The sequence below is a fragment of the Protopterus annectens genome, chromosome 13.part0 (genome assembly GCF_019279795.1).
Source record: "Protopterus annectens isolate FY-2018-M chromosome 13.part0, PAN1.0, whole genome shotgun sequence".
NCBI classification, from domain to species: Eukaryota; Metazoa; Chordata; order Ceratodontiformes; family Protopteridae; genus Protopterus; species Protopterus annectens.
Genome location: NC_056747.1, coordinates 875,574,395 through 875,594,394, shown reverse-complemented (window position 1 = coordinate 875,594,394; position 20,000 = coordinate 875,574,395). Strand labels below are relative to the sequence as shown.

At 39.9% G+C, this 20,000-nt stretch overlaps 1 protein-coding gene across 1 annotated transcript in view; it reads left to right on the top strand.

Moving 5' to 3' along the window:
- LOC122787733 (protein rapunzel-like) overlaps nt 1-20,000 on the top strand; it is a 555,947-nt gene that overhangs the window by 480,649 nt on the left and 55,298 nt on the right. The gene's annotated exons all lie outside the window — the stretch shown is intronic.

The window sequence follows — 20,000 nt, the reverse complement described above, 5'->3', positions numbered from 1 at the left end:
ATGGCTTTAGAATTTAGATGAGCCAGATAGTAGGCTTTCTGAACTATTGAAGAGACATTGATGGTCAAATAATAACACTTTACAAATAAGAGTGATTTGATCCCTTAACACAGGGTCTGATCATAGGGGTGTGTCACCTGTATGGTATATGAAAATGTTTTTTATCAAAATGAATTGTACTACATTTTTCACATTTAATCTGAGACTATTATTCTTACACATCTTGTTAACATGGTATAACCCACGTTGGAGTAATTGTGAGTCAGTGGAAATTTGAATACCACCCCCCTCCCCTAATTTACAGTTGCCTGCAAACTTAGTTAACTAAAGGCTAGGAATGTTGGCCTGAATGTCTGAGAAATAGGTTAGAAATAGCAGAGCACCTAACTCTGATCTCTCTGGTAAACCACTGGAAACTATTTTGCTTTCAAATGTAGCATGGCACCTGCCACATTAACCTCATGGGTTCCATCAAACAAAGAGTTTGCTATCCACTGTGCAAAGTAAGGATTCAGATTTACACATCTGACAATAATGCTTGCATGAGAAATAGTGTCAAAGGCCTTGCTCAGGTCCAGATATGCTCCATGCACTGTGATGCATAATTGCTACTCACTGTTTCAGTTACCTTTTCAAAGAAATTAATGAGATTAAAGAGGCAGGATTTTCCTTTGAGAAAGTCAAATAGATGAGGGTCCAGGGTTAAGTGATTTTCACTGTACAGGTTCATAGGTTCATAGGTGGGTACAAGGCTATTGGCCCAAGGGCCTAAGTAAGCCTAGCCAACAAGGTTCCCTGGTTTACGCCACCCAAGAAAGTTATTTTCCTGTGGCCACTGTCCAGCAGAGACACAGAAGTGATCCCCGGGGTGTATTTCCTATTTCCCATCTACCCATCAAGATTTTTCTTGAAGAGTGCTAATGAGGAACTTTGCATGACATAGATGGGTAGCTTGTTCCAGAGTATAGGAAGTCTCTGGGACAGGAATCTATCCCTCCAGCATGTCCTGTTTATTGTGGTGATAAGGTTTAGGTCCCTAGAGAGTGTGTAGTTTGGGGGGATTGGGATTTCTTTAGGTGTAGCATGTCCAACAGCTCTGGGTTTGACAGAGCTTTATATGTTAGGCAGAGATCACCTCGGAGTAGGCGATATGCTACAGATTAAAGCTGGAGTTTTTTGAAACGGTCAGTGTAGGGCATCTGTTTGAGGCTGGTAATCCTCTTTGTGACGTACTTCTGTGGCCTTTCCAGCTGCTGCAGATGTCTTGTGAGGTACATTCCAAAAGGGCCGTTGTACTCTATAATGGGTCTAATGAGTGCCGAGTAGAAGGGAACAATTACCTCTTTTTTCCTGGATGAAAATCCTTTTGTGATGAGGTGTGCCACATAAAAGTATTTCCTAACTACTGCGGCAATGTGATTATCAGAGGAGAGACTACTGTCCACCTGGGTCCCAAGGTCTCTTATCACACATTTGGCATTAAGTAGACTGCCGTTTATGTGGTAGTTCATGGGTACAGAGTTTTTACCAAAGGGGATGACAATGCACTTTTTGGCATTGAGCTTGAGGCCATGCCTCTGACACCAGGCATCTGTCTCAGTGAGGCCCTTCTTTAGGTTGTCCCTATCATTGGGGACTCGACTATGGCTCCTAGTTTGCAGTCATCTGTGAACTGCGTTTGCCATAGGCCTTCTGTGTTAGCCTGTACTTCAGAGAAGTAGATACCAAACAGGAGAGGTCCCATGACTGAACCCTGTGGTACTCCACTTGTTACTGGTTTGAAGTCAAATTTGGACTCAGCAACTTTTACAGTGCGGGTTCTGCCAGTGAGCCAGTTGGCAACCCATCTTGTGACGTAGGGACTTATACCTAGTTTAATGAGTTTAGCTATAATTCCAGAATGGGGGATGGTGTCGAAAGCCTTGGCGAGGTCAAGATAGGCTGTGTGAACCACCTTACCCTCATCTACAGCTTTGGTGACTGCCTCAAAGAAGTTGATCTGTTTCAGAAGACACGATCTGCCTTTCACAAACCCAAACTGGGTGGGGTTAGTGTTTGGAGGTTACCAATGTCTTTGTTTATGAATTTCATGGCCTTGCAGACCAGGCTTGTCAGGCTAATAGGGCGATAGTTCCCAGGATCTGTGGTGGCTCCCCTTTGCGGAGTGGGATAACTGTTGCTGTGCGCCATTCAGTGGGCACAAAGCCTGACGTGAGACTATGACTGAACCTGGTGCTTAGGTGGGGAGGCAGTTCGTTTTGAAGTTCATGTAAAATGCAGCCTGGGATGTTGTCCGGTCCCATGGATGCTATGTTTTTGGTTTTAGAGAGTGCAGCTTTTACTTGCATAGATGTGATTACAGGGACTCTACATTCTTCTTGTATAGATATGGGCCCTTTGGGGGGTGAGAGTGGGGTAAAGTTAGCACTGAACCTATCTGCCAGGATGTTGGCAATATCAGTTGGTTCTGTAATTTTTGTGCCATTGTGCTGTAACTCAGAGCAGATCTGGGTGTTGCCACTGAGATTCTTGACATAGCTATAGAATTCTTTGTGGTTGCCCTTCGAATCAATGGCGATTTTGTTTTTTATACTAGCTTTGGAGGATCTTATAAGGGATCTCAGCTTCTTACTGAGGCTGACCGGGGAGCTCCACCACTTATGGGATTTTACTCTGTTTTGCAACAGTTTCTTCCTTCTGTTGTAGAGTTTGTTTATGGCAGGGAACCACCAGATTGGCTTCCTTTTTTTGGAGGATAGCATTTTGGTTCTGTTTGGGATAGCATGATCCATGCACTCGTGTAAGTGCTTATAGAGTGCATTTGTGTAGGACTCAGCAGTCGTAACTGTATTGTCCATCTGCATGGGTGTCATGAAGCTCACCATTTCTGTCTTAAGAAGCATGAAGCTGGCTTTGGACAAATTTTTTACCATGGTTTCCTTAATGGTGGGTGGGGGTGGCTTGCGGATATCTAGGCTGATTAGCTTTTGGTCGGATCTGACCAACGAGGAGTTGACTTCAGGTGTGGAACACTGGTCACTCATGTTGGTAATGACTAGGTCTAGGATATTGTTGGCCCTGGTGGGGGTGTGGATAAGTTCATCCAGAGCATTGGAATTTATGAATCCCAGAAAGCGTTGAGCGAAGGAGTTGGTGCATGAGTAGTTTTCACAGTTAATGGTGGGGTAGTTGAAATCGCCCACTATTAGGGTGTTTGGTTGAACCCTAATATTTTCCAGTATATCAAGAAAAGATGAGTGGGAATCCTGGGGCATGGTGGGGGATCTGTAGCAAGCTACAATTTGGACTGCAGTTTTGCCCTGAGTTAGTTGCACTTGGATAACCTCAGATGCATTTTGCTGTGCAACTAGCCTGGAGGTGTGGATATCCTTAATGAACATGGACACACCTCTGCCTTTGGTGTTCTGGTCCAGGTTAGATGGCCGAAAAGTGTGGTATGAGTTATAGCCTGGTAATGCAGGGGTGCTCTCTAGAGCCTTGAACCAGGTCTCAGTCACTGCACAGATATCGATGTTCTCCATTATAAGGAGTGCCTCGAGTGAGTGCATTTTGAAATTTAGACTTCTAGCATTGAGTAGCATTACCCTCAGTTTTTGCTTGCTTCTTCCTGTTACAGTGGTGAATTTGTCACTTGAACCTTGCCTAAAAAAGGCACTATAGGGGCAGCAAGAGCATTAGCCAGTAACTGGAATCCCAGGGGCTACAGGTGCAGGCCATCTCTGGGAAAGCATCGTGGTCTGTTGACCATGTTGTCCCAGGCAGACAGATACTGGATCCCTTTAGAATGACACCAGAAGCTTAGCCAATTGTTGAAGTCAATCATGTTGTCCTTGTACTGCAGTATCATTCTGGGCAATGGCAGGATGCTGCTAAGGGGTAGGGTGATACCTGCCTGGGCTACAAGATCGGAGTGCTCTTCCATGTCACTTTTCATGTAGTCCAGGGCAGTATGTCTCAGGTCGTTCACACCAACATGGACAATGACAGAGTCATATTTGTACTTGTTGTGGAGTGACATGAGTGCGTGGGTTATGTGGCGGATCCTGGCACCCGACAGGCAGCTGACAGTAACCTTCTCCTTGTTTAGTCTGGTGAGTGGGACATTAGTGTGCCTGACTATAGAGTCACCTATGACTAGTGTGTTGGGTATGTTGTTTTGCCTTATTAGCTATGGTGTATTGGCACACTCAGTCTGTGGGCTATGTGTCATTTGGGTTGTGTTGGAGGGGTGGAGGTTGCTTGCGTTTCTGCTTTGGAGGTCTCTGTTGCTTGAGGAGATTATTATTGAGAGCCTCCGTGAATGTTTTTGTGTTTCTATGTGTGGATTTTGGTGGTGTAGTGGGACTATATAGTGAGTGTGGTGTGGTGCAAGTGTTTAGCTTCTCATCCTGACTGTCAAGTTCAGTCTTGGTTGGAGAGAGCTTTACCTCCAGTTTGGCTAGATTAGTGCTTCTCTCACAGGTTGTGGTGTTGGGTGGTAGGAGGAGAGGGTTGTCTTTGTACATGAGGCAATTACTACATTGCCCCAAGATGCCCAGATTCATCAGATAGACAGGAGTGAACACTGGGAGCTGACCCTTGGACATGCCTGAATAAAAAACTACTTTCCTCTAAACAAATGAGGAAAGTGAGTATAAGAGCTGTTTTTCTCTAAGCAAGTGAGGAAAGTAAGTGCAAAATCTGTTTTCTTCTAGGTAAAGAGGAAGGTTGAGTGCTCTTGTAATTTGTAGCTTATTTAGTGCTAACAACAGGTTCTCAACAAGTCCTGAGCATGAATAAGCAAATTCAAGTGCTAAAACTAAGAATCTGTACCTGGATCTTGTGGTAGATAGGCTACCTAGTGCTTACCACTCCCACTGATAAGCTAGAATGCTTCCCTCCAACACAGAAAGGCTTGGGGGGGGGGGGGCTCAGAAGCTTACAAGCAGTCCTGGATACAGCAAATCTGTATCTGGACTAGACTAATTACAGGAAAGGTGGGAAACAAGTGCAAACATGGGCTTTTAAACCAGAATGTTGAAAGAGATGGAAAAACTCCCCTAACGGCCAATAAACTACAATTCCCAGGCCAGAAACCACTCTTGTGGTAGATAGGCTACCTAGTACTTACCACTCCCACTGATAAGCTAGAAGGCTTCCCTCCAACACAGAAAGGCTTGGGGGACTCAGAAGCTTACAAGTAGTCCTGGATACAACAAATCTGTGTCTGGACTAGACTAGTTACAGGAAAGATGGGAAACAAGCGCAAATGCGGGCTTCTAAACCAGTAAGTTGAAAGAGATGGAAAAACTGCCAAACGGCCAATAAACTACAATTTCTGGGCCAGAAACCACTCTTGTGGTAGATAGGCTACCTAGTGCTTATCACTCCCAATGATAAGCTAGATGGCTTCCCTCCCACACAGAAAGGCTTGGGGGGCTCAATAGCTTACAAACAGTCCTGGTTACAGCAAATCTGTATCTGGATTAGACTAGTTACAGGAAAGGCAAGAAATGAGCTTAGATTTTTTTTTTTGGAAACTGGAAAGGGCTAAAGGTGAAACAAAAGATAATTCAAAATTAAGGACCTAAGTGGCTTGCCCTTCACAAATGTTCTCACTGTATTACGTAGAATGAGCTAGTGACACTAGACTGGAATAGAGCTGGGATATAACAAACTCTGAAGAAACCCAGATTCATTGTGGGTGAAAGTGCTAAGTACACAGCATGTATTGACGAAGTGTTTTGATTTTTTGTTTTTATTAAGTGTGAGCAATAAACGTTACTGGATTACCCAGGAAACCGCTTGTTGGTTGAGCTTACAAACAGTCTTGGATACAGTAAATCTGTATCTGGACTTAACTAGTTACAGGAAAGGTGGGAAACAAGTGTAAATGCAGACTTTTAAACCAGAAAGGTGAAAGAGATGGAAAAACTGTCCAAACGGCCAAATAAACTACAATTTCTTGGCCAGAAACCACTCTTGTGGTAGATAGGCTGCCTAGTGCTTACCACTTCCACTGATAAGCTAGAAGGCTTCCCTCCAACACAGAAAGGCTTTGGGGGCTCAGAAGCTTACAGACAGTCCTGGTTACAGCAAATCTGTATCTGGATTAGACTAGTTACAGGAAAGGCAAGAAACGAGCTTAGATTTTTTTTTTTGGAAACTGGAAAGGGCTAAAGGTGAAACAAAAGATAATTCAAAATTAAGGACCTAAGTGGCTTGCCCTTCACAAATGTTCTCACTGTATTACGTAGAATGAGCTAGTGACACTAGACTGGAATAGAGCTGGGATAGAGGTGAACAGATGGGACTGGTAGGTGTGTCTTAAGTCAAAATATGATCTCACTGTACTCGGTTAAGTGAGCAAATGAGATAGACCCAGGAGGAGTGTTCAAACACAAATTTACAGGAGGGGCGGGCAATTCCAAAGCCACCAAGATTAATACCAGAACAAGAACAGGGAGGGCGGGTGGCAAACTAACTGCAGAAATAGAGAGAGACACTAGTATTCTATGAAACAATTAACTAGAAAAATAAATAGCTACAGAGAGACACAGACCACAATATTCAATGAAAGAATTAAATAGACAGGAAAATAAAATGCAGTGCAATCTTTAACACTGCAAGTTTGTACTTAACTCAGCTAGTAATGCAGTTGATTATAGGTATGTAGCAGAAGCAGACCTCCCAACCGTCCCGAATTACTCAGTTTTTACCGAGTTTTGGGGTCCAATTGAAGGGGTGCCACGATTCCCGAGTGGCACCCCTTCATTTCCGATTTTTTCATTTCTTTTTTAAAATTTTCGCGCTGTCAGAGCTGACGTCATCAAGTGCGTGATGACGTCAGCATCGTCAGGCTACCAGCCAGTTGGAATTGAGCTCAAGGAGCTCGCATCTTCATTTCTGGCTGGCGGTTGGAATTAACCGCGAAGTTGAAGCGTGGATAGCAGCAGTATAAGGCCAGGATTGGAAGCTGAAGCAAATGTGGACAACATGGATAGCATCAGGCTAGGAAGCTGAAGAAGCAAATGGGGATGTGGAAACATGGATACAGCGAGGAACAGAGGGCCGCCTGGGCCGGGAAGCTGAAGCAAATTGGATACAGCAGACCGGATGGTAGCAGCATGGGGAACGGGAACAGAGGGCTGCGAGGAACCAACAGAAAAGAAGTAAGTATGGGCAGAAAGGATTTCTTTTATTTAGAAGCCTCGCCGAGACCTTTATTCGGTGTGTGTGTGTGTGTGTGTGTGTGTGTGTGTGTGTGTGTGTGTGTGTGTGTGTGTGTGTGTGGGTGTGTGTATATGTGATTTGCAGCTTAATCTGAATTTGTAGACGTTTAGGAGCTTTCTCAAATAAACTGTGTATTTCGTGCATTTGTCTGAGCAAATTGGTGTCGATAGATAGAGTAATAAAATAAATAAAAAACACAGGCCTTGGACACTGCAGCTAGTTGAAAATTAGAAACTGGGAACACAGGAGTTAGTACTATGCAGTTCTAAAAGTGTACTTAGTCTAGCATCATGTAAACACTTGTATTTATCTTCGTCTATTATGAAATCTGGTTTTAGTGAGTTTTATTGAAATCTGGTATTAGTGAGTTTTATTTTACAGTTTAACAATCAACAGTAGAAATTTAGATACGGTGGTAGGAAATTATTTATGTTGTAATTTAAAGTGGTTGGCGCTGTAATATTTTACACTAAATAAAATGCCCATAACATCAGAACAACACTTAAATTGCAAAGGAATGCACTGTCACCTATAGGACCGTATGTAGACTGGCCAGTGGTGGTAATGATCTTGGCAGATACGCTGTCACTTTCTGGTAAAGTTTTTGGATAGGTCACCACAGAATTAACATCAGACAAGAACTGATGATTATAGACAGTTGTGGGTGGGTTGATGCAGGATGCCTGACTTAACACACAGGAAAAACATGTTGCAGAAGATTGAGAAAAACACATTAACACATGGCACGGTCAATTGGCTATTTGTCGGATACGCCTTTTAAAAGTTGACTGTAAAGAAGTAATAAATTCTTCCCAAAATATTCTGTGGTTCAGAAAATAATTACAAGTGGTGAACTGTTTCAATATGTTGGAAATAGGAGAGGGAACTTGTTGGGTAGAAATGAGTTTGAAAGTCAAAAGCTTGAGTGATTTGTAGTGAAACAATGAGGGGAGTCCTGCTTATGAGTACTAGAATGCTCAAGCCTGGGCTGAGACAGCTATTTAACTGTAATGAGACTGCTTCACATGGGTGGGGGGAAACAAATTCTATGTAGACTGAGACCTGGACCTTCATAAATTCAGCTTTATGGACATCTGAGCAAATGTTACAACTTACAAATAGTACGAAGATAATATTTTTTCACGTTCCTATCTGTTGAGCTGATTGATTTTATCCAACAGGTCGAACTTATAACAAGGGGTGACTATTTTTGCATTCCTGTTTTACCTTCTTAACTTTCTTTGCATCTGGGTGGCACATTGCTGTGATTACAGGAAGTAATGTAGATATATATACCAGAAGCCATGTTGCAATGTAAATAAATGTTAGTGTTACTGACAGCGAAGAATAATAGAGTTTTGGTTTTCTGGATTTGTAGTGTGAAGTTATATTCAACAGTATCAAGTCAACCACATGAAGTTTTTCCTTTTCTCCTCTACCAGTTCTAGAATAAGTTGTATTTCTGAGGTAATATCTTGTGTGAGCTGTTGACAAACTGCTTAAAACTTCAGCGGGTTAGTTTGGTCCTTTAAAGCTGCTGCAGAACTGGAGGAATGTAAGGCAAACTCTCCTTGCAACTTAATCTGAGATTGAGTAACGTTATGACCATTATAATGGCTGCTGCTGGAGCTTTACATTTTGTTCCATTTATTACACCACTTTTTGTCAGATTCTGCTGGTTGCAATTATATGCTTGTTAAACATTCCATTTATTATATTTAGATACTAATGCAGCATCCTTAATATGCGGAGAAAAATGGCTGAATTATTTGAAAATAATTTTTTTTTTTTAATACATCACACCAATACCAAAGCAATGACCTTTCAGTAAATGGAGGCACCCAAGGTCCTTTGAGAATGGTAATGAGAATCCTACCCTGGTTAACAAGTTATTAAAATGATGTGCTGCTATCTTTCGTCAGTTTAGATTGTTTCAATGGGCTGCATTTGAATGGGAAACTCTGTTGCTTTTGAATTGTAATGTTGATCTGCATCCCGTCCAAACCTCTCAATCTCTCAGAGCGAGAAATCTGGACAAAGCCAAAAATAATGGCAGGACACATCCCCAAAAATAGGGACAGATTTTAAATATTGCCTCCTGCAAACTTGGATAGTTGATAACTTGCTAGAATAACAGGTTTTGCATTATTATGTACTTTTTGAAAGATATGAGATCTGAAATTCAAATGTCTTCCATTATTTGTTATTATTTAGTGACTTATGCATACATTAGTGTTTATGGTAAATGGGGCGAAATAGCCAGGTAACAGGACACTAGAATGGCTGCAGGGGGACTCTGGTCTAGTGCCATGTTTTGGTTGTCTGTTCTTCAATTTGCATTCGAAAGTTGGTATCCCACAATCCCATTGGAGTGGGTGGGGTTACATAATTATGTATGCAAATTAGATGTTAATAGACCTACAGATTTGTACCTATTTTTCATGGGCCTTGTCCAGATTTTTGATGTTTCCAGGTTGAGAGGTATGAGCAGAAGCCATTAGGTTTGCTATGTCCACAGGTTCAGTGTAAGTGGTGCCATTTACAATGAGCTTAGCACACTGCTCTGTATTGCACTTGAGATTGCAGAAATGGCTAAAGATGGCCTTGTTGTTGTCCACAGCCTTGGTCGCATTTTTTTTCTCAAATTTGGTCTCAGTAGTTTCAGTTATGATCGTAAGGTGGTTGTTAAATTTGATGATCAAATTTCTATTCTTCTGGGTGTTGTGCTTCTTATTCTTGTCTATAATTTTCTTCTCCTTATTATAAAGTTGATTTATGTTGTGATTCCACCAGGAATGTTTACTTTTAGGGCTGGCCTATGCTTGCATCATCTTGGTACAGTTGTTTCTATGTAGCTGTTTATGTATTGGTGTAAGCTGACTATGTATATTCATACAGAAACAGTAGAGCTTTCCTGGTTTGGAGGGGATTTAAAAAAAGAAGTTGGAAGTTTGCAGTGAAGTATTTTCCAAAAGTACCAGGATCTAGTGAGGTCTTAGGTTTTAATTTTAGTTCAAGGGAGATGGCTTTGTGGTTGGACCTGCTGAGTGAGGATGCAACAGTAAGGATGAAATATAATGTACCCATATTAAGAAGAAATACCAACCACAGCATTTGAACTTGCAATGATTATGAATATTGGATAAGTAAAGTCAAATATAATATATATGTTTATAAAGCACAATTGACTTCAACAATATACAAGACTTCATCTGCATAAACTCCATTTTATATAACTTCTTAATATATTAAAACAATGTAATCATGTGATGTGTTTCCACCAGTAACATGCTTGAAATTATGTAAAGCAACATATCAAATTACATTAAAAAAATTAGTTATAGATACACATTCATTAAGCCCTGTGATTTACCAGCAGCTAATATTAACTGCCAATGCAATTCTCTGTTGAATAAATAATTATTCCAATTACCCCCTTGTAATCAACAATAAAGAAAACACAAATGTGTTAAAATCAGAACACACAACCATATGCCTTGCTGAATCACGGGGCATACACTGAAAGACCAACGACAAATGTAAAGCAAATGTTATGGTGTACATGCAAAGATGTAACATCCAGGGAAAAGAAGGCAATGATAACCTAAGTCCACAGACAGAATGCTGCACAGACGTCTGGATGCATTACAGAAAGCAAATGGTTACATTGCCAGAAAGGATACAAAGAAATGCAACCAGTATAGTACAGAGGGAGGGAAGGCTCAGTGTATGAAAATAGGGTTAGAAAACTTGACCTCTTTTCATTAGAAAGAAGAGAGGTTGTGGAATATGATATGGGCAAAGAGAATGCTGAGTAAATACTAAGGAGATGCTGGGTAGGAAAAGTTATGACTACCACATTAAAGGGAACTAGCTCCACCTGGATAGCAGGAAGGACTTCTTCACTGATAGTGCGGTAAATAAATGTAACAAGTTAATGGAATTGGTAGTAGATGCTAAGACAGCTGGGCCATTAAAAAGCTTAGGATGTCAGGAGCAAGAAGAGAGAAAGTGGAGAAATAGCTGCTTAAGGTAGGTTACACTGCCTAGACAGATCAGATGGGTAGTTTAAAGTCTCCTTCTGCCAATATTTTTATGTGTTGTTGCTCATCGTCATATTATGCTTTGAGAGTTATCTTTTCTATTCTATAAGTTTTATGTATGTCACATGATACCGTAATTCATTTTGTTAATGATTCATGAAGAATGTAGTAACTAATTAATTTATTTAAAATAAGTCGATGGGACCAAGATGGCCTTTTTCGGGTAATAGTCTGTTTCATAATATAAAAACCAAAAGCTACAAGAAATGCACAAAAAACACAATGCAAGTAAAATAATGCAGTAGAGTTGATTACTGGCATGCAGTAAGAAGCAACACAACTAAAAAAGGGAAGAGCTCTAACCATCAGCACTAGTACTAGTCATTATATATCCTTCACTCTCTAGATAGACATGATGTAATATAATATAATATGATTGACTAAATAATTATGATTGTATAATATTAGAATAATAGAAGATGACACAGCAAGGCAGTGAGAATTCAAGCTAGGTCTAAATTGTTTGAATGTTGTTGTTCTTTTAATAGTTATAGGTAGTACATTCCATAGATTCAAAAGTATACATTGAATATATAACTGTAAATCTCCATTTTATGCTAGATTTAAAACCCCAAAAGAATCTAGTACTTAAACACAATCTATCTACTGTTTGGAGCTTCTAAATATCCTCCGCTCACATCTCATTATTTCATTTCTCATCCTTCAGACTTCCTTTTCTAACAAAGTGTCTCCCCCTATCCATTTTTTCTTTTTGTATTACCCTCTCTTTTTTTTATAAACCACAACGCCATACCTTCTCAAATAATACTTATAAATGCTACCAACTTTTTGTTATAAACCATTTTCTCTTCTACATCCTGCATAAGGCATAGGAATAAATTTGTATTAGCCAAACAGTCATGACTTTTCTTGTTGTAGCAGCTTCCTTATTGTGTCATTTTCTTTTCCAATTTATTAGGTCTTTCTACCCCACCTACAGCATGTATAACTTGCAGGTACTCATGTCCTATCAAACATCTTGTATATAATGTTGTAAGTACTGTTATCTTATGTATATATAATATTTTATCAGTCTGTAAAATTGACTAAATTGTGGGGCTTTTTTCCCTGGGCCTTCAATGAAAGAAGGTCATTGCCCAGTCAGACTTTGCTGGTAAGCATATGTCACATAAATAAATAAATAAACAAATAAATAAATAAATAAATAAAACAAAATCTCTTGGGAGTCCACATTTATACAGCCATGGTGCAGTATTCTAGTGAGTACAGTGGCTGATTGATTAAAGTGTTTTTTTCCTGAAGCATAAAGCCTCCACATTAAAAGCATTTATGTAAAAGTCCTAATGTGAACCCTAGAAAGTGTCCTGTCTATATGAGTAGAGTAAACAAGTGCTGAGTTTAGACATATCTCAAGATAGTTTGCTTCATGGAGCCTTGAAACCTTTTTGGGTATGGAGGGGTGAACAGCCCAGTTGCTATGTACATTAGTAAACCTATTAGAGGTACCAAGTCCTAAATAACGATTTCTGTTTTTTGTTTTTTTTAATTCATGTTGACCAGTGGAATATCTTTGTGACATCTTTGGGTAAAGTTTTGTTAATTAACTATCATATGACAAAAGAGTGTTGCGATACCAAAGTGGATAATTTCAAACATGTTCACAACACCAGTGTGCCACCCAGCAACAGCCCCTAAGGCAAGACAATGTACCTAACACTTTAGTCATAGGTGACTCTATAGTCCGGCACACTGATGTCCCTCTCACCAGGTTGAATAAGGAGAAAATTACAGTCAGCTGCCTGTCGGGTGCCAGGATTCGCCACATAACGCATGCACTCAAGTCACTCCACAACAAGTACAAATATGACTCTGTCATTGTCCATGTTGGAGTGAATGACTTGAGACGTACCTCCCTGGACTACATGAAAAGAGACATGGAAGAGCTCTTGGATCATGTGGCCCAGACAGGTATGACCCTAGCCCTGAGTAGCATCCTGCCTTCGCCCAGAATGATACCACAATATAAGGATAAAATCATGTTCCCTAATTTACAAGATACTAGATAAGAAACAATGTTCAACATTAGGCTAAATCTAAAAGTTAAGTTTACATATATTTGGGTTTATATTATAACATCGAATTTTATAAAGTTTGAATGTTATAATATCGAACCAGTTTTGTCGAACGCTGAAAACAGCGAAGGTGCAGGACACCAAATTCTTTCCCAGGGAAAGAATTTGGTGGGCTGTTGCTGTGGCTTCGCTGTTTTCAGCGTTCAATATGTTGGAACGTTATGGGTCAGGTTCAGGTAAGTGTGCGATTGTGTGTAGGATAGGGTTAGGGGGCAGGTTAGGGAGCAGGTCAGGTAAGTGTGTGGTTGTGTGTAGGTTAGGGTTAGGGGGCGGGTTAGGTGAGTTAGGGTTAGGGAGCAGGTCAGGTAAGTGTGTGGTTGTGTGTAGGTTAGGGTTAGGGGGCGGGTTAGGTGAGTTAGGGTTAGGGAGCAGGTCAGGTAAGTGTGTGGTTGTGTGTAGGTTAGGGTTAGGGGGCGGGTTAGGTGAGTTAGTGTTAGGGCATGGGTAAGGTGAGTGTGCGATAGTGGCAGACCTTAGGGTTAGGGTTGGGTTAAGGTAACTGGATAGCTAGTAGTGTATGTAAAGTTTAGTTTAGGTTTAGGTGTAGGATTTTAAGTGTATGTGTGTGGATTGCTGTTTTTTGTGTGTGTTTGTGTTGTGTATGTTTCTCGGAATAGCGATTTTTTTTCCCTGGGAAAAAAATCTCTATTCTGACTGTTCGATGTTTGTGGATTTCGGTGTTTAGGGTTTGAAATTATAACATTCGATCTTTTTAGATTTCGATGTTATAATATAGGCCCCGTATATTTAGTACTGGTAGCATAATAATGGCAAAAAATAACAGTAATACTAATTATTATTATTATCATTATTATTATTATTATTACTGTTACTATCATTATTATTATTACTGTTGTTATTATTATTATTATTATTACTGTTAATATCATTATTACATATTTGTTAACTGGGAAAGCCCTCCAGGAGCAACGTCTGATTAGGTGACTTGCTCAGAGTCACACAGTATCATACAATAATAGACTACAGAATCATAGAATGTGCAAGGCAGCTGGGTCATGTGGCAATTCATACCTTACCAGTACCCATACTTAGACCACACCTCCTTTATCAGGGACAGATAGGCCAGTCGTACTGGGGATGAATTTATGACTACCCATCCAGTTGTTCCTTTATAAAGGAAGATAGTGTGTCACACTGTTAGATGAGGAGATGAAGTTTTTTTTCCCAAGAAGGGGTAGTAATTGTGTGATGAATTGTCTCTCCAACACAATTTGTTTATTTGCTGAAATAAGTTCGGATCTCTGGTTTCAGTGTTCACAGAAATATTTGATTTGTGGAGAAATAAGACGTCTTGGTTTGCCAGATCCATAATGGCCCAGAAGACAAGGCAGAGATCACCTCTAATGAATATGTAGGACGCTGAATACAGGGACAAGGCCACTAGCCTCTCTTGGTAGATCAGGTCCTTTAGGACATGATCTTTTTTGACAGGAACCATTGGGGTCTTTCTCTAAATGATTTGTATAGTTAGTAAGTACATCCAAAAGGGATATTGTATTCTATGATGTGGCTAATTAGTGTAGAATATAGGTGAGTAAGGATTTCTTTTGATCCAGAGGAAAGATGCTTTGCAATCAGCTGTACCAGACAGAAGGATTTCCTGACCACTGTATCAACATGATGCTCAAAGGGGTACAAGTTATCAATCCATGTTTCAATGTTTCTTACAACATCTTTATTTTTGGAGTGGGGTGTTTTCTATACTATTAGCCGGGTGGAGGGCTTATTTAACAAATGCAACAATATTGCATTTTTTAGTTTTAGCTTTTAGTCTGTTTTCAGAGCCCCAACTATTAACAGGTGCAAGTTCACTTTCTAGCCTCTGTATATAAGATAGGAATTTGAGATTAAAACCCAGTTTACAATAGTCTGCAAACTTGGTTAACCAGAGTTAACTGATTTGGATTTGTTGATCAGAGAAGTTCATGCTAAATAGCAGAGGTCATAGCATGGATCTCAATGGGACACCACCGGTTACCTTCATGCTCTGTGAAGATGTGCCTGCCACCCTCAAAGTATGGATTCGGCCCCTTAGTATGCTATCCATCTAACTACACAGGGATCAATCTGGAGCACATTTAGCTTGTTGATAATGTTGGCATGTGGCACAGTATCAAATGCCTTGGTGAGGTCAAAGTATGCCATATGGGATTCTGTGTGTTTCTTCATACGTTTGGTACATTGAACATTTTGGAAGGAAGCTTTTTTAATAAAATGCCGGTTCATTGCAGGATGCCAGAATTTGCTTTGTGGGATTATTACACAGTTGGGAGTACAATTTAGCCCTTTCTCTAGAGTTCTGTGATTTTGGACTTGGTATATACAATTAACAGGGGGGCAAAGACCCCCATATGGGGACCCCTGCAGAAAATATTTATTTTTTATTTATGGAGTTTTGACCATTTGGTTGGTGTAGTGTATGCTGAGGTAGTGGGATATTTATGTAGCAAATGAATTCCCAACGGCCATGATGGGGCATCCTAGTGAACTGGCATCATGACTGCTGTGCACCAAACCTTGGGGACAAAGACTGCGGATAAGCTAAGGCTGAATAGTTGCAGTGCTGTTCAGCAAGCAGAGTGGTATGTTATCAGGTCCCACAGTGAATATATGTTTTGGAGATTTTTTTAAACAAGTATTCTTTTTGATGATAGGGGCTTTGAGATCCTTAGGGATGTGTGGGTTTTGCATAGATGTCTCTGAATTGAACATTTGCACTAAATTTGATTGCTGACATATTTGCATTATCCATAGGGTCAGAGTAGACAGAGCCATAATGAATACTTTCAGAGCACTGCTGGGTGTTATTTCATAACTTCTGGACATAGTTCAAGTTGATTGGATGAGTGCTGATAATTTTTCTTGTACTTAAATGTGTCAGGGTATGTTGATTTATATGGTCTGATGAAGTACTTTTAATAGTGTGAAAGTGCTTACCTGACTGATATGAATAAACAGCTTTGGTTTTATTCAGCTGCCTCTGGTCATGTTTCTGTGCTGAATTTTTTTTTCTTTGCAACAGTTTGGTGTGATGATTAATTCCTTGAAGGTGATTTTTTACAATAATTAAAGAAGAATTTGTAATTATCTTTAGCTTCTGGTGCCAGCCTAAGTTCATGGGAAGCCTTTGTTTTTCTGATGATACTTTTCAGTACCTTGAATATCCTTTTGCTATTAACCTTTATTTGTGGGTCTTTAATTTTGCTATACATTCTAATGAGCCTTTTCCTATAACTGTATTGTTTATGTATTTATTGATGTGGCTCACCAGGATGGTTTCCTCTTACCTTTCTCATTTTGTTTAGTTTTAGTGGAGACTGATATATTTATACAGTTTTCTAGGTGAGCATAGAAATTATGTGCAACACTACTAGCTGCGTCAACATATTGGGAGTTACTATTCTACCAGAACTTTTAGACTGGTGCAGCAGTAGCATTGTCGCCTCACAGCACGTGGTTCTCCAGTTCAATTCTCAGCTGGAGTGCCTTCTGTGCGGAGTCTGCATGTCCTCCCTGCATGCATGTGGGTTTTCTCTGGGTGCTCCGGTTTCCTCCCACGTTACAAAGACATGTGTCTGGAGCATTTCTCCCTGGGCCTCCACTGAAAATTGGCTTTGTTCCAAGTCTGACTTTCCCGGTAAACAAATGTTAAAAAAAAAAAAAACATAGAATTGTAGGATATTTATAGGTTTGAAGTTCTTGAATACTATGAAATTTGTATCTGCAAGTTTATAGATTTTGAAAGAAAATGTTACCAATTTGTGATCAGATATGGCAAGAGGGGATACCTGTGGGTCAGTGCATTTAGATGCTATATTCTAAGGACAAGGTCAGGAATATATTGCCCACTGGTGGACTTTTGGCTACAGCTAATAATGCAAGCTTCTTAGAAACATCAGAAATGTATCCTCTCCCACAGAAAAATTATCACTTTCTTTCACACTTGGCAAAAACTTTGCTGCAACAGCAACTAACTTATACATAGCAGAAAGACAGATAAATAACAGGCTTAGCACATGGAAACAATGAAGTAATTAATGAACTCAGTCAAGCAGCTGTGCAACACTACACTTCAAGTACCAACAAAGAAAATAAATGAAAATGGAAAGAAAACAGATTTAGCAAATGAGAAAACACAGCAATAAATGAATTCTGCCAGATGACTGTACAAATACACTTCAATTTACAGCACAGAAAATAAATAAAAATGAGGAAAACTTACCACTAAAACAAGAAGAAATCAATGGGTGACAATCAATGTAAAATAAATAAATATTTTCCCAATTGTGGAGTTTTAAAATGAGGTAAAAAATCCACTTTTAGCATTTCCAGCACAGGCACACATATCAGCCTTCTGTAGTCGGGCAGGAAAAACTTGTAAGCAAAAGAGTCATCATGGGTAGTGCAAGTGAGGAAGATTTCTGTTTATATGTGCATCGGGCAGTTCAAAGCAGGTAGACGTGCAATGGACATCATATTAGATCAAAGCAGGTATTAACTTTTCTGTAAGCAGCACAACAAAGCATGGCTACTGATTTACTCTATGTGGCAGACATACTATTAACATCAGTATAACAAATTAAAAGCTAGGAGCAGGCTATTTAAAGGCAGTACAGTGTTGTTACTGATTTTACAATGAGTAACACTGTGAAGGAAGGTGCAAATAAACATGAAAAGTGGCTCATTATGAACAGCAGACTCTTTAAAATTTGCAATATGCATAATACGGGCAATACAAATAAGAAAGCTATGAATAGATAGTAGAGCAGCAAAAAGGAGAACAAATAGCACACAATCCTATTGGGAGTACAGCAAGACTGGCAGTGGAATTACTGTGGCCAGCATGATACAACAAAGATGGTGGTAGGCCTGTTGTGATCGGTGTAGCCATCATAACAGTGAGAATCTCAATGGTCAGCATCGGAAATCTTGTACTAACTACACCTACTGACTTCCAAGTTTACTGAATGCCTTCATTTATTCTAGTGAATTTCCAGTTCCCTTACATCTTTTCAGCATAAGAGAATATGATCCCTCTATGATTCATCTTCAAGTATGTTTTGGTAGTCTATTAACTGTGAGACATTAACCGTTATTGGATTGAAGGATAACTTATACATCATTTAAAGTGTATGACTATGTATGTTTACTGGTTTATGTGTCAGGGGGGTAGCAGGAAGATCTGTCAGAGTGGTTCTGTAATCCTTCGTTTGTCAGGCATTGAAGGGATTCCTGAAAGCATCTATGTCTGTGTACCTAGGTTTTAACATGTCTGGGTTAGCATGTCTAGAAAAAAGGTTAATCATGCTGTCTCCTCCATCCTGTTCACATGCTTTCCTAACAGAGAAGAGACCATGATGTTGTTTCTTTGCTTTATCTAATTTCAGTTGCTTCCTGACTAGTATACTGGGAATTAGGCAGTTAAAGTGACCAAGACTGCCACCATAAAATGAGTCTGTTTTATTTAGCAAGCCTATCTGGTTACCTAGGTAGTGTTTTCTTTTTCATGGAATGGCTCAATTTAACACACCACTTCTAAAATACCTTACCCTACTTGTATTCATATGCTCCTCCAGTGAGTTACCTTAAAATCTATTTTAAGTACTCTGGAATCTCCTGACGTGTTTAATTGAGAAGCTTGCCTACTCAAGAAAACAGACTTTGTGTAATTCCTTTCTTTAAACTGTCTCTGAACTCCTTTTGAATGTATTACACAACAGCTATTACAACTAACTACTCAGCATTTCTACATTTTTGATCAATGTAACACTCACCTCACATACACATGCATATTTAAAAACACAGAGATACACAGATTGCTTAAGTAAAGTGCTAAGCTGTCTTTGTCAGCCTTCTAAAAGTTAAAGAAATGTGGTTCCATCAGTGGGCTTTAGACTCCAACATTTTATGCCAGGTGTCAGTTCCATGGTTTTCTACTACACACAGTATCTACGTATACACACACACACACACACACACACACACACACACACACACACACACACACACACACACACACACACACACACACACACACACACACACACACACACACACACACACACACACACACACACACACACACACACACATATATACACACACACACACACACACACACACACACACACACACACACACACACACACACATATATATATATGTATACACACACACACACACACACACACACACACACACACACACACACACACACACACACACACCAGTGCACTAAAATTACTTCCATTCTAATGTGGACCCATTTCTACAGATGATGCCTCAGTACTACATTGTACTGTGATAAGTATTATTTGACCCCTTCAAGACATGAAGAATAATGCAAATAAGCAAGCGTCTGATCTTTGCCATAACCTTCCAGGAATGTATGTAGTGCCCCCTGTCCATGGCCAAGAACTGCACAAATATTGAGTCCCACAGTGTTGAAAAACTAGCAATGTACTGCAAATGTTGATTTCCATGGAAAACAAAGTGCACATTTTTGTAGGGGACAAGCCCCTCTCCTAAACACTTGCTTAAATACAATAAA